Source organism: Agelaius phoeniceus, chromosome 27 (assembly GCF_051311805.1).
Source record: "Agelaius phoeniceus isolate bAgePho1 chromosome 27, bAgePho1.hap1, whole genome shotgun sequence".
Taxonomy (NCBI): Eukaryota; Metazoa; Chordata; class Aves; order Passeriformes; family Icteridae; genus Agelaius; species Agelaius phoeniceus.
The window spans coordinates 537,599-550,292 of record NC_135291.1 but is presented as its reverse complement, the minus strand read 5'-3'; the positions used below and the strand labels follow the sequence as shown (position 1 = coordinate 550,292).

General features: G+C 47.0%; 2 long non-coding RNA genes across 2 annotated transcripts; both read right to left on the bottom strand.

The window, feature by feature from the left end:
* Positions 1 to 1,575: 1,575 nt before the first annotated feature.
* On the bottom strand, positions 1,576 to 4,145 carry LOC143695808 (uncharacterized). Its single transcript, XR_013185340.1, has 2 exons — positions 3,971 to 4,145; positions 1,576 to 1,918 (listed from the first exon to the last, which is right to left on the bottom strand). It is a non-coding gene; the product is annotated as an uncharacterized LOC143695808 (long non-coding RNA).
* A 289-nt stretch (positions 4,146 to 4,434) lies between these two features.
* On the bottom strand, positions 4,435 to 7,562 carry LOC143695807 (uncharacterized). The gene is made up of 2 exons (XR_013185339.1): positions 6,848 to 7,562; positions 4,435 to 6,814 (listed from the first exon to the last, which is right to left on the bottom strand). It is a non-coding gene; the product is annotated as an uncharacterized LOC143695807 (long non-coding RNA).
* Positions 7,563 to 12,694: the final 5,132 nt, after the last annotated feature.

Here is a 12,694-nt window from a genome sequence, read left to right as displayed (position 1 = left end):
AAGTTTAGGACGAGTTTGGAGCAGTTCTGGGGGAACTTGGAGGAGTTAAGGACGAGTTTGGGGGGGTTTAGGGGAATTTGGAGGAGTTTAAGGTGAATTTGGGAGGATTTAGGGCGAATTTGGGGAAGTTTAGGCAGGTTTAGGTCAGATTTGAGGGGGTTCTGGGCCATTTTGAGGGGGATTGGGGCGAGTTTGGGGCAAGTTTTAGAAGTTTAGGGCGAATTTGGGGAAAGTTTGGGGGCAAATTTTACAAGTTTGGGGTGACTTTTACCAGTTTGGGGGCAAATTTAGGTGAGTCCAGGGGGGTTTAGGCAAGGCTATAAGCGACTTCTGACATCTATAGGGGATATAAGGGATCTAGGACAACCCAAACCACCCCAAAACCTCCAAATTTAGGCTAAAACCCCCCAAAAAAAACCCCAAAAAAATCCTTCCCATACTCACAGCGGGCGGATAAAGAACGCGGCGATGGCGCCGCCGAGGCCTGGAAGGGCCGGGGGGCGGCGGGAGGGGTTCGAAGGTGAAGTGACGAGGTGGGGACGGTGCCACCCCTTTGGGGACACCCTCGAGATGTCCCCAAACCCGCCCCGGACACCGCGCGGTGGCCGCGACCGCCGCCACCATCGACATCGTGGAAAAGGAAATGCCGGGATTCGAACCCGCGGCCTCTGGATTTATACAGGGGGTGGAGGCCACGCCCACACTGAGATTTGATTGGCGGAGAGCGCGAAGGGGCGGGGTTTGTGGAGAGGCCACGCCCGCTGTGCGCGGGGTCGGGGAAATTCCCGAATTTTGAGTCACGGATTTTGCGTCATTGGATGGGGAAAAAAATTGGGAATTTTTTGGGGAAAACCCGGGAATTTTATGAAGGAAATCACGGGAATTATGGAGGGAAATAAAAGGGAATTTTTTGGGGGGGAGTTTGGGAGTTTTGGGGCAAAAAGGGATTTTTTGGGGGGAAAAAAAGGGATTTTTGGGGGAAAAATTTGAATTTTTTGGGGGGAAAACTGGGATTTTTATGGGGGAAATCACGGGAATTATGGAGGGAAATAAAAGGGAATTTTTGGGGGGGAGTTTTGGGAGTTTTGGGGCAAAAAAGGGATTTTTTTGGGGGAAAAAAAGGGATTTTTGGGGGGGAAAAATTTGAATTTTTTTGGGGAAAAGCGGGATTTTTATGGGGGAAATCACGGGAATTATGGAGGGAAAACTTGGGACTTTTGGGGGAGAAATTGGGAAGTTTTGGGGGAAAAAAATGGGACTTTTTTATAAAAAATGGGATTTTTTGGGAGGGAGAAAAGGGAATTTTTAGGGGAAAAAACCGGGAATTTTGGAGAGAAAAAATGGGAATTTTTAGGGGAAAATAAGGAATTTTGGGGGGAAAAAAAGGATTTTTGGGGGGTAAAAATCGGGATTTTTTGTGGGGAGAAAAGGGAATTTTTAAGGGGAAAAAGAGCAAATTTTGGGGGGGAAAATTGAGAATTTTTTGGGAAAAACCCTGGAATTTTGGGGGGAAAATTGAGAATTTTTGGGGGTGGAAAGGGGGAATTTTGGGGGGAAAGAAAGAATTCATTTAAATAAATTAAACTTCGAATTTTTATTAAGGTTTATTGAAAGGAATGCAGGGAAACGAAGGATTTTTATTTAAAGATGGGAAATTGTTACCAAAAGAGGAAAAAAAATCTGGAGAAAGCAAAAAAAAAGGGGGAAAAAAGAGAAAAAAAAAGGAGAAAAAAAAAGAGAAAAAAAGCCCCAAAAATGGTAAAAAAAATTGAAAAAAAAAATTTAAATCCACAAAAAATCTCAAAAAAAAGAACAAAAAAAATTCCCTAAAAAAGGCCCCGAAATTCCCTCCAAAATCTCCAAAAAAGCCCCAAAATTCCAATTTTTGCTCCAGGTTTTGTCCCTCGGTGGCCTCGACCTGCGGGGGGGAGGGAGAGATCCCAAAATGTCCCAAAATTCCAGAAATTTATCCCAAAAAATCCCAAATTTATTATCCAAAAATCCCAACATTTCACCCCCCAAAAAATTCCAAATTTAACCCCAAAATCCCAAAATTTCACCCCAAATTTAATCCCAAATTTAATCCCCAAAATCCCAAATTTCACCCCAAAATCCCCCAAATTTAATCCCCAAATTTAATCCCCAATTCCCAAAATTTCACCCCAAATTTAATCCCCAAAATTCTTACATTTCACCCAAAATTTTCCCCCAAAATCTTAAATTTTATCCCCAAAACCCCAAATTTTATCCCCAAAATTCATCCCAAAATCTCAAAATTTCACCCCAAAATTCTCTAAATTTAATCCCCAAATTTAATCCCCAAAATTCTTACATTTCACCCCAAAATTCCCAAATTTAATCCCCAAAATTCAATCCCCAAATTTAATCCCCAAATTTAATCCCCAAAATTCTTAAATTTCACCCCAAAAATTCCCCCAAAATCTTAAATTTTATCCCCAAAATTCATCCCAAAATCTCAAAATTTCACCCCAAAATTCCCAAATTTAATCCCCAAAATTCTTAAATTTCACCCCAAAATTCCCTAAATTTAATCCCCAAATTTAATCCCCAAAATCCCAAAATTTCACCCCAAAATCCCCAAATTTAATCCCAAATTTAATCCCCAAAAATTCTTAAATTTCACCCCAAAATTCTCTAAATTTAATCCCCAAATTTAATCCCCAAAATTCCGAAATTTAATCCCCAAAATTCTTAAATTTCACCCCAAAATTCCCTAAATTTAATCCCCAAATTTAATCCCCAAAATTCTTAAATTTCACCCCAAAAATTCCCCCAAAAACCCCAAATTTCACCCCCAAAATCCCAAATTTTATCCCCAAAATTCTCATTTTTGCCCCAATTCTGTGTTGGGCTCCATTCCCAGGGTTGTTCCCATGGGAATTCCGGGAATTTCCCAAATTTGGGGAATTTTGCCCCAATTTTCTGCCTCCTTCTCTTACGTGGAGGGGCCACAGGAGACCCCCACGCCTTTGGGGGAGGGTCCAAAAATGCCCCAAAAATCCCCAAAATTCCCCCAAATTCACCCCAAAAATCCCAAGAAATTTCCCCCCAAAAAATCCCAAATATTCCTTAAAAAATCCCACCCCAAATCCCAAAAAATTCCCCAAAAAACCACAAAAAAATCCCCAAAAATGGCCTCAAAATATCCTCAAATTTCCTTAAAATTCCCCCAAAAATTCCCTAAATTTTTCCCAAAAATGAAAAAAATTACCCTTAAAATTCCCCCAAAACTTCCAAAGAAATCTCAAAATTTTTCCCCCAAAAATCTCCAAATATTCCCCAAAATTTCCCCCAAAAATTCCCAAAATATCCCCCCAAAAACCCCAAGAAATTCCCCAAAATTCCCTCAAAATTCCCAAAAATTCCCCCCCAAAAAAACCCCAAGAAATTCCCAAAAATTCCCTCAAAAATTCCCAAAAATTCCCCCCAAAAAACTCAATAAATTCCCAAAAATTCCCCCCAAAACCCCAAGAAATTCCCAAAAATTCTCCAAAAAACCCCAAGAAATTCCCAAAACTTCCCCCCAAAAATTCCCTCAAAAAACCCAAGAAATTCCCAAAAAACCCCAAGAAATTCCAAAAAAAAACCCCAAAATTTCCCCAAAATTCTCCCCAAAAATTCCCTCAAAAAACCCCAAGAAATTCCCCAAAATTCCCCCCAAAAACCCCAAGAAATTCCCAAAAATTCCCTCAAAATTCCCAAAAATTGCCCCCAAAACCCTAAGAAATTCCCAAAAAAATCACAAAAAAAATCCCAAAAAACCCCAAACAATTCCCAAAAATCCCCCCAAAAAACCCCCAAGAAATTCCCCAAAAAAACCCAAAAAAAAATTCCCAAAAAACCCCCAAGAAATTCCCAAAAATTCCCCACAATTCCCCCCAAAAATTCCCAAAAAATCCCAAATTTTCCCCCAAAATTTCCCCCAAAATCCCCGAATTTTCCCTCTTACCTGGGCCTGGATCCGGAGCTTCCTCTGGAGGCGTTTGGGGTTTTCTATAGGGGAATTCTATAGGGGAATTTGGGATTTTCCATAGGGGATTTTCCATAGGGGAACTGGGATTTTTAATAGGGAAATTTGGGGTTTTCTATAGGGGATTTTCTGTAGGGCATTTGGGGTTTTCTATAGGGGATTTCTATAGGGAATTTGGGGTTTTCTATAGGGGATTTGGGATTTTCCATAGGGAAATTTGGGGTTTTCTATAGGGAAATTTGGAATTTTCCATAGGGGATCTGGGGGTTTTTTCCATAGGGGATTTGGGGTTTTCTATAGGGAAATTTGGGGTTTTCTATAGGGAAATTTAGGGTTTTCTATAAGGGATTTTCTGTAGGGGATTTGGGGTTTTCTATAGGGAAATTTGGGGTTTTCTATAGGGAAATTTGGGATTTTCCATAGGGGATCTGGGGTTTTTTCCCATAAGGGATTTGGGATCCTCTATAGGGAAATTTGGGATTTTCCATAGGGGAATTTGGGGTTTTCCATAGGGGTTTTCTATAGGGGATTTTGGGTTTTTAATAAGGGATTTTCTATAGGGGATTTGGGGTTTTCTATAGGGAAATTTGGGATTTTCCATAGGGGATCTGGGGTTTTTTTCCATAGGGGATTTGGGATTTTCCATAGGGAAATTTGGGGTTTTCTATAGGGAAATATGGGGTTTTCTATAGGGGATTTTCTATAGGGGATTTGGGGTTTTCCATAGGGAAATTTGGGATTTTCCATAGGGGATCTGGGTTTTTTTCCATAGGGGATTTGGGATCCCCTATAGGGAAATGTGGGATTTTCCATAGGGGAATTTGGGGTTTTCTATAGGGAATTTGGGGTTTTCTATACGGAATTTGGGATTTTCCCATTGGGATCCTCCATAGGGGATTTGGGATTTTCCATAGGGGAATTCAGAGTTTTCTATAGGGAAATTTGGGAATTTCCAAAGAGGATTTGGGGTTTTCTATAGGGGATTTTCCATAGGGGAATTGGGGCTTTCTATAAGGAAATTTGGGGTTTTCTATAAGGGATTTTCCATAGGGGAATTGGGGTTTTCTATAAGGAAATTTGGGATTTTCCATAGGGGATTTTCCATAGGGGATCTGGGGTTTTTTTCCATAGGGGATTTGGGATTCCCTATAGGGAAATTTGGGATTTTCCATAGGGGAATTTCCATAGGGAAATTTGGGGTTTTCTATAGGGAAATTTGGGATTTTCCATAGGGGATTTTCCATAGGGGATCTGGGATCCCTGTAGGGGATTTTTGGATTCCCTGTAGGGGAATTTCCATAGGGACGAGATTTGGGATCCCCTATAGGATCTATGGGGTGTGTAGGGGCCAGCGTGTGCCTGGACCATGGCAGATCCCCTATAGGATCCCCTATAGGATCCCCTATAGGATCTATAGGGTGTGTAGGGGCCGGCATGTGCCGGGGCCATGGCAGATCCCCTATAGGATCCCCTATAGGATCTATAGGGTGTGTAGGGGCCGGCGTGTGCCGGGGCTGTGGCAGATCCCCTATAGGATCTATAGGGTGTGTAGGGGCCGGCGTGTGCCAGGGCCATGGCAGATCCCCTATAGGATCTATGGGGTGTGTAGGGGCCGGCGTGTGCTGGGACCATGGCAGATCCCCTATAGGATCCCCTATAGGATCTATGGGGTGTGTAGGGGCCGGCGTGTGCCGGGGCCATGGCAGATCCCCTATAGGATCTATGGGGTGTGTAGGGGCTGGCATGTGCCCAGACCATGGCAGATCCCCTATAGGATCTATAGGGTGTGTAGGGGCCGGCGTGTGCCGGGGCCGTGGCGGATCCCCTATAGGATCTATAGGGTGTGTAGGGGCCGGCGTGTGCCCAGACCATGGCAGATCCCCTATAGGATCCCCTATAGGATCTATAGGGTGTGGAGGGGCCGGCGTGTGCCGGGGCCATGGCAGATCCCCTATAGGATCCCCTATAGGATCTATAGGGGCCGGCGTGTGCCAGGACCATGGCAGATCCCCTATAGGATCCCCTATAGGATCTATGGGGTGTGTAGGGGCCAGCATGTGCCATGACCATGGTGGATCCCCTATAGGATCCCCTATAGGATCTATAGGGTGTGTAGGGGCCGGCGTGTGCCTGGACCATGGTGGATCCCCTATAGGATCCCCTATAGGATCTATGGGGTGTGTAGGGGCCGGCGTGTGCTGGGACCATGGCAGATCCCCTATAGGATCCCCTATAGGATCTATAGGGTGTGTAGGGGCCGGCGTGTGCCGGGGCCATGGCAGATCCCCTATAGGATCCCCTATAGGATCCCCTATAGGATCTATAGGGTGTGTAGGGGCCGGCGTGTGCCGTGACCATGGCAGATCCCCTATAGGATCCCCTATAGGATCTATAGGGTGTGTAGGGGCCGGCGTGTGCCGGGGCCATGGCAGATCCCCTATAGGATCCCCTATAGGATCCCCTATAGGATCTATAGGGTGTGTAGGGGCCGGCGTGTGCCGTGACCATGGCAGATCCCCTATAGGATCCCCTATAGGATCCCCTATAGGATCTATAGGGTGTGTAGGGGCCGGCGTGTGCCGGGACCATGGCAGATCCCCATAGGATCCCCTATAGGATCTATAGGGTGTGTAGGGGCCGGCGTGTGCCGGGGCCGTGGCGGATCCCCTGCAGGGTCCCCTATAGGAACAGGGTCCCCTATGGGATCCATACGGCCCCGGCCGTAGGTGACCCCGGCCTTGCTGTGGCCTCGGCCCCGGGGGCAGCGCACGGGGACAGCGCCCCCCGCTGGGGGACAGGGCCTGGGGAGCCCCTATGGATCCCCTATGGGTCACCTATGGATCCCCTATGGGTCACCTATGGATCCCCTATGGGTCACCTATAGATCCCCTATGGGTCAGATTTGGGAGCCCCTATGGAGCCCCTATGGATCCCCTATGGGTCACCTATGGATCCCCTATGGGTCAGATATGGGGGCCCTATGGATCCCCTATGGGTCAGATATGGGTCCCCTATAGATCCCCTATGGATTCCCTATGGGTCAGATATGGGGGCCCCTATGGGTCAGATATGGGTCACCTATAGATCCCCTATGGATTCCCTATGGGTCAGATATGGGGGCCCCTATGGGTCAGTTATGGATCCCCTACAGATCCCTTATAGATCCCCTATGGGAACCCCTATGGATCCCCTACAGATCCGCCTTTGGATCCCCTATGGATCAGCTATGGGAGCCTCTATGGATCCCTTATAGATCCCCTATAGATCATCGATGGGATCCCTATGGAATCCCTATGGGGACCTGTGGGATCCCCTACAGATCCCCTATGGAATCCTCATAAATTCCCCCACCTGTGGGACCCCTATGGGGTTGCCTATGGATCCCCTATGGAACCCTCGATGGATCCCTATGGGTCACCTATAGATCCCTGGGAATCCCCTATGGAATCCCCTATGGAATCCCACGGATCCCAGGGAGGGGCTGGGCGGCACCTACAGAGCCCCTATAGAATCCCAATGTCCCCTATAGGGCCACAAACCCCCCCCATAGAGCCCCTATAGGGCCCCAATGTCCCCTATAGGGCCCCTAAACCACCCCAACCCCCCTACAGAACCCCCCACGTCCCCTATAGACCCCATAACCCCACCCCAAACCCCCCCTATAGACCCTATATCCCCTATAGGGCCCCAATTTCCCCTATAGACCCCATAACCCCCCCCCAAACGTCCCATATAGGACCCCCCCAAATCCCTTTAACCCCCCCTTATAGAGCCCCAATGTCCCCCTATAGACCCCATAACCCCCCCCAATGTCCCCTATAGAACCCATAACCCCCCCCAATGTCCCCTATAGAACCCATAACCCCCCCAGACCCCCCCAAAGTCCTCTATAGAACCCAAACCTCCCACAAATCCCCTATAGACCCACCCCAAACATCCCCTATAGGCCCCATAGGTCCCATATAGGGTCCACCCCCGCCCCCCAAATGTCCCCTATAGACCCCAAAATCCCCCCTATAGGTCCCATATAGGGCCCAGCGCCGCCCCCAAAGTCCTCTATAGGTTCTATAGGTCCCATATAGGGTCCAACCCCCCTCCCCAAAATCCCTTATAGACCCCATAGATCCCATATAGGGTCCAACCCCCCCCCCCAAAATCCCCTATAGACCCCAAAATCCCCCCAAAAATCCCCTATAGACCCCACGGATCCCATTCAGGGCCTCCCCCCAAAAATCCCTTATAGACCCCATAGGTCCCATAAAGGGTCCAACCCCCCCCCGCCCCAAAATCCCCTATAGGTCCCATATAGGGCCCAAAACCACCCCCAAAATCCCCTATAGACCCCAAAATCCCCCCCCAAAATCCCCTATAGACCCCATGGATCCCATACAGGGCCTCCCCCCAAAAATCCCTTATAGACTCCATAGGTCCCATATAGGGTCCAACCCCCTCCCCCCCCCGCAAAATCCCCTATAGGTCCCATATAGGGCCCAAAACCACCCCCAAAATCCCCTATAGACCCCCCATAGGTCCCATATAGGGCCCAATCCCCCCCCCCCAAAAATTCCATATAGGTCCCATATAGGACCCAAGCCCCGTCCCCAGAGTCCCTTATAGTCCCCATAGGTTCCGGATATCCCCAGAAACCACTCCGGATTTTCCCCAAATGCCCCCCTATAGATTCCCTCCCCCTATAGATCGCCTATAGATCCCCCCCCCCCCCCCCAACCCTCCATAGGTACCATCAAACCCCCCCCCTCCCTCCTCCCTTTCCCTCCCTCCAACCTCCATCCATACGTTCCGGATATCCCCAAAAAATCCCCCCCCCACCCCACAGATCCCATATAGATCCCCTATAGATCCCATACAGGCCCCACACACATACCCCCACACACACACCCCCTCACGCCCACCCTGCCGCCCCCCCAAACACTCTATACCCCCCTCAAACCCCTTTAAATCCCCCTCAGGACCCGTTTGAAAAGCCCCCAGCCCCATTTGAAACTCCAAACCGCCCCTATAGAGCCCCTATAGCCTCCATACGTCCCCTCCCTGCTCGCCCTCAGCCGCCTCTAAAATGGCGGCCGCCACCTCCCCCTCAGGGCAGCGAAGCCACGCCCCCCGCACGACGGCACCGCTGATTGGCTGCTTCTCCCATAGCGACAGCGCTGATTGGTTGAGAGGAGCGGAAGGCGGGGTTTAGTCGTGAGGGGAGCGGGAGGGGTTTTGGCGGGAAAAGGGCGGGGTTATGGCGGATGATTGACGTGAAGGGTCTCAGCTAGAGGCGGGGTTATGCAAATGAGAGGGCGTGGTTTGCTGAGGGGGAAAGGGGGAGAAGCCGCTAATAATTAATAATGTTTGGGGGGGATAATGGCTAATTAGCGCTAATTAATGGGCAATTACAGCTAATAACCGGGTAATAATAGCTAATTATCTCTAATTAATGGGGGTAATAATAATTATGGCTAATGGTATTATTATTAATATATATTGGCTAATTAATGGCATAATAATAGCTAATAAATGGGTAATTATAGCGAATAATTGCTAATTAATGGGCATGATCACGGCTCATAATGGCTAATAACGAGGAAATAGTGATTAGAAATTGGAAATGATGATTAATGACGGGAAATAATTAACAATAATTGGGAAATCATTCTCAAAAATAATTAATAACGGGAAATAATGAAGAAATTATGGGGAAATAATGGCTAATAACGATGACTAATTAAGAAATGGTGATTATTAATGAGGAGCTAATTAGCAAATCTCCCCTCCCCCCTCCCCCCCCCCTTTTCCAGCTGTTCCCGGAGCAGCCGGGGTGGGGGAGGGGCGGCAGCTGCGGGGTCACGTGACCGCTCCCATCCCCCCCCCCCCCTTTGGGGGAGGGAGGGAGCCAAGGGGGGGAGGGGAAATTTGGGAATTTGGGGGTTAAAAATTGGGAATTTTGGGGTTAAAAATTGGGAATTTTGGGGTTCAAAATGGGGAAAAAAATGGGAATTTTGGGGGTAAAATTGGCAATTTTGGGGTTAAAAATGGGGGGAAATTGGGAATTTTGGGGGTAAAAAATGGGAATTTTGGGAAGGAAAAATTGAGTAAAAAATGGGAATTTTGGGGTTAAAAATTGGGAATTTTGGGGTTAAAAATGGGGGGGAAATTGGGAATTTTGGGGTTAAAAAAGGGGATAAAATGGGAATTTGGGGGGTAAAATTGGCAATTTTGGGGTTAAAAATGGGGGGGAATTGGGAATTTTGGGGTTAAAAATGGGGAAAAAATGGGAATTTTGGGGGTAAAATTGGGAATTTTGGGGTTAAAAATGGGGGGGGAATTGGGAATTTTGGGGTTAAAAATGGGGAAAAAAATGGGAATTTTGGGGGTAAAATTGGGAATTTTGGGGTTAAAAATGGGAGGGAATTGGGAATTTTGGGGTTAAAAATTGGGAATTTTGGGGTTAAAAATTGGGAATTTTGGGGTTAAAAATGGGGGGGGGAAATTGGGAATTTTGGGGTTAAAAATTGGGAATTTTGGGGTTAAAAATGGAAATTTTGGGGTTAAAAATGGGGGGGAATTGGGAATTTTGGGGTTAAAAATGGGGAAAAAAATGGGAATTTTGGGGGTAAAATTGGCAATTTTGGGGTTAAAAATGGGGGGGGAATTGGGAATTTTGGGGGTAAAAATGGGAATTTTGGGGTTAAAAATGGGGGGGGAAATTGGGAATTTTGGGGTTAAAAAATGGGAATTTTGGGGTTAAAAATGGGGGGAAAATTGGGAATTTTGGGGGTAAAAAATGGGAAATTTTGGTGGTAGAAAATGGGAATTTTGGGAAGGAAAAATTGAGTAAAAAAATGGGAGTTTTGGGGGTTAAAAATGGGAATTTTGGGGTTAAAAATGGGGAGGGAATTGGGAATTTTGGGGGTAAAAAATGGGAAATTTGGGAAGGAAAAATTGAGTAAAAAAATGGGAGTTTTGGGGGTTAAAAATGGGAATTTTGGGGTTAAAAATGGGGGGGAAATTGGGAATTTTGGGGGTTATAAATGGGAAATTTTGGGGCTAAAAATTGGGAATTTTTGGGGTTTTTTCCCCCATTTTTTGGGGTTTTTTTCCCCATTTTTGGGGGTTTTTTTCCCCATTTTTTGGGTTTTTTTTCCCCATTTTTTGGGTTTTTTTCCCCATTTTTGTGGGGGTTTTTTTCCCCATTTTTGGGGGTTTTTTTCCCATTTTTGGGGGTTTTTTTCCCCCCATTTTTTGGGGTTTTTTTTTCCCATTTTTTGGGGATTTTTTTCCCTTTTGTTGTTTTTTTTTCCCCCATTTTTTGGGGGTTTTTTTCCCTTTTTTTGGTTTTTTTTTTCCCATTTTTGGGGGGTTTTTTCCCCATTTTTGGGGGTTTTTTTCCCCATTTTTTGGGGGGTTTTTTCCCCATTTTTTGGGGGTTTTTTCCCCATTTTTGGGGTTTTCTTCGGGAATTTTTTTTGGGAATTTTCCTCGGGAATTCTCGCGGGAATTCGGGCTCCGGGAGCCCCCCTGGAGCCCCCACCCGAGGGGGGAGGTCCCGGGAATTTCGGGATTTTGGGAGGGTCCGGGGGGGATTCGGGAGCGACCGGGAGGAGCCGAGGAGAGCGGTGGGAACCGGGCAGGGAAATTTGGGGGAAATTTGGGAATTTTGGGGGAATTTGGGGAGTTTTAGGGGGAGTTTGGGGCGATTTGGGGGGAATTTGGGGGGAAATTTGGGGGTTTGAGGGGGAATTTTGGGGGAAATTTGGAGTTTTGGGGGGAGTTTGGGTGGAAAAATTGGGAATTTTGGGGGAATTTGGGGGGAAATTTGGGGTTTTTTGGGGGGGATTTGGGAATTTGGGGGGGATTTTGGGGGAAATTTGGAGTTTTGGGGGGAGTTTGGGGCGGAATTTGGGGGTTTTGGGGGAAAATTTGGGGGTTTTGGGGGGAATTTGGGGGTTTTGAGGGGGAATTTTGGGGGAAATTTGGAGTTTTGGGGGGAGTTTGGGTGGAAAAATTGGGAATTTTGGGGGGAGTTTTGGGGGGGATTTGGGGATTTTTGGGGGAATTTCGGGGGAAATTGTGAATTTGAGGGGGAGTTTGGGGGGAAAATTTGGAGTTTTGGGGGGAGTTTGGGGGGAAAAATTGGGAATTTTGGGGGAATTTAGGGGGAATTTTGGGGGAAAGTGGGAATTTTGGGGGGAGTTTGGGGCGGAATTTGGGGGTTTGGGGGGAAAATTTGGGGGTTTTGGGGTGAATTTGGGGAGGAATTTGGGGGTTTTGAGGGGAGTTTGGGGAGGAATTGGGAATTTTAGGCGGGTTTTGGGGGGAATTTAGGTGGAAATTTGGGGTTTTTTGGGGGGGATTTGGAAATTTGGGGGGGAATTTTGGGGGAAATTTGGATTGGGGGGAAAAATTGGGAATTTTGGGGGGAGTTTGGGGGGAAATTTGGAGTTTTGGGGGGAGTTTGGGGGGAAATTTGGGGGTTTGAGGGGGAATTTTGGGGGAGATTTGGAGTTTTGGGGGGAGTTTGGGTGGAAAAATTGGGAATTTTGGGGGGAGTTTGGGGGGAATTAGGGGCGGAATTTGGAGTTTTGGGGGGAGTTTGGGGGGAAACTTTGGGGATTTTTGGGGTAATTTTGAGGGATTTTGGGGGGAAATCCGGAGTTTTGGGGGGATTTGGGGCGGAATTTGGGGGGATTTGGGGAT